Below are 2,936 nucleotides of genomic sequence, written 5' to 3' on the forward strand. Positions count from 1 at the left end.
TGGATGGATGGAATGCAACAAAATGCAATATATACAGATGAGATGGAATGACGATCCATAGTGCTTTATTTTTCATCATTGAGCTTTAAAATGTTGTAAGAAAATACAAGCAACTTGACATAATGATTCAAGATGACCTGAGTATTCCTTACATGGATTTTGATATAGCAAGTTAATACAAACAACTTGATATAATGGATCAAGTTGACTTGAGTATTGCTTGCAGAATAGACAAGGATTATCTCCTTTCATGCATGACTTGGAACGTCCTCCTTGATCTTTTATCTTGAGACAAGTTCATACTGTAGTAAGAGATAAAACCATTATCGAGCTTGGATGAGGCAGTAGGAACCAAAGATGGAGTATTGTACCTATAAGCAAACAACATATATAAAGAATAAAGAATATGGATCCTCGATAATGGTTCATGCTCATTTGGTCGAGGTATACGCTGTAGTCAGCAAGTCGTAGTGATCTATGACTATATTTTGCCTATGATCATGTAGCTTAGTGAACTTCCCATGTAGACACCATTAGTACATGCCCCAGTACTTCATCAGAATAATTCGCAAAAGATACACAAACAATGTTGTAGGAACCTGATATATATAAATGAATGAATAACCTACAAATCAACCAAGTACTTGATAGCTTAAACAAAATTTTCTTGTCAAAGAAAATGTCATCTTGTCTTTGTTTTGGTAAGGAAGGATGCATCCTTGTTTAGACAGTTTGTGTGTTTGATGTTGATTGTTTGGTTGATTGGATAAGTGGTCATCGTGTGAGTATTTCACAATGTTTGCTTGGTTATCTGCTTTGAAAAATTCATATGTACAAGGTGTTGCCATGTTTTTGTTTGTTTGATGTTTTCTGATGTTTTTGGATTTTGTGAGATAGTTTTGAATGAAGAACTCAATGAATCACAAAATAATGTAGAATCCACTTCCATCAACTAGATTAAGGGCATTGCCCCTAGTTTAGATATGACTATGAAAAAGCGGGATGCAAGACGCATGAAGTACTATCCTTGATTGTAGATCAATAACAAGCCATGGTTTGGGCAGATGAATGTGTGTATGTAATAAATGTGATTGCAACAAGCCTGAAAGACAATAGAGCCATAACATTTACGAATGGTGCCTGTTTGCCAAGTTTTCTCCATCGCACTTACCTAAGGTGCCACCGGAGTGGTTGTTCACCGTTTGGATGCATGATTTTTTTCTACTATTTTGATGTTTTTGTATTTTATTTAGGATATTTATCTGAATGTTTTTGGTGTTTTCGTCGGTATGTAGGGGAGCCTGATGCTCTATGTAGCTTATGTATAAAACCGTTTGAGGTGCATGCTGTTGATCGGATTTGCTAGCAGTTCTCCTTCTGAAGTAGCCAACTGATATGCCCCAGACCCAAATACAATAGTGATAACATATGGACCCAGCCAGTTCGATTCAAACTTTCCCTGATGTTCTTTGTTTGGTTGGTTATGAGGATTCTCTTTGAGAACAAGATCACCTACCTCAAATGTATGAGGTCTAACTCAGTGATTGTAGCTTATGCTCATGCGCTGCTGATAGGCTTTGAGGTGATTGTATGCAGCTTGTCGTTTCTCAACAAGTAGCTCTAAATCTTGGAGACGTGAGACTCTGTATGCTTCATCATCTATTAGATTATGTAAGGAAACCCGTAGAGATGGTATCTCAACTTCGATGGGAAGGATGGCTTCTGCACCATAGACCAATGAGTAAGGAGTTGCGCCTATAGGGGTTCAAATACTAGTTCGATACGCCCATAGTGCTGGATTCAATTGAACATGCCAATCATGACTGACATCATTGACTGTCTTCTTTAGGATTCTCAATATGTTCTTGTTTGATGCTTCAGCCCAACCATTGCCTTGTGGGTAATAGGGAGTGGAAAAGCGGCGTTGGATGTAAAATTTCTCATAGAGTTCACGGACATCCTGATTTTTGAAAGGAAGACCGTTATTTGTGATGATGGACATGGGTACACCATACCGACCGATGATGTAATTAAGGATGAATGAGGCGATCTTCTTGCCGGTGACTTGGGTAAGTGGAACAACTTCGATCCACTTTGTGAAGTACTCGGTGGCGGTAATAATGAATTTGTGGCCGTTGGATGAAGATGGATGGATTTTACCCACAAGGTCAAGACCCCATTGACAAAAAGGCCATGGTGTTGTGATTGGTTGCAATTCCTGTGCTGGTGCATGTATCGGGTCTCCATGAACTTGGCATTTCTTGCACTTTCTAACAAAGTAGTAGGAGTCTTTTTCCATTGATGGCCAATAGTATCCAGTGCGCATGAGTTTCTTGGCTAGTGATGGACCGCTTGCATGAGTTCCACAAATTCCTTCATGTACCTCTTCCAAGGCCTTTGGTATCTCATCCTGTTCCAGACATCGAAGGAGAGTACCATCAAGACTGCGTCGGTATAGGGTTTCAGCAATAATGGTATATCAAGCAGTTTGGCGAATGAAAGTTTTACGTTGGTTATTCGATTGGTTAGGAGGAAGTGTGTGATTGTGGAGGTAGGTGTAGAACTCACCGTACATGGGGATTTAGAACCGATAAGGTGACATATCATCTTGGATTCGAGGATATCATAAGCAAGAATCCAAAGTTGTTCTACCAAGAACTCGTAGCGTGTTGAATTCTGTGGAAGATCTAGGAGAGATGCAATGGTAGCCATAGCGTCAGCAACTCGATTATGATCTCTGGGTATCTTTTCCTAGGTGATAGTAGTGAATGATGCCTTTAATTTGTCCACCATTTGTTTGTACGACATGAGTTTCTCATCCTTTGTCAGATATTCATCAGTTGCTTGTCGAATGACCAGTTGGGAGTTGCCATATACTTGCAGTTCTTGTAACTTCCATTGTATGGCTAGCCCGAGTCCTGTGATCAAGGCATCAT

The sequence above is a fragment of the Cryptomeria japonica genome, chromosome 6 (genome assembly GCF_030272615.1).
Source record: "Cryptomeria japonica chromosome 6, Sugi_1.0, whole genome shotgun sequence".
Taxonomy (NCBI): domain Eukaryota; kingdom Viridiplantae; phylum Streptophyta; class Pinopsida; order Cupressales; family Cupressaceae; genus Cryptomeria; species Cryptomeria japonica.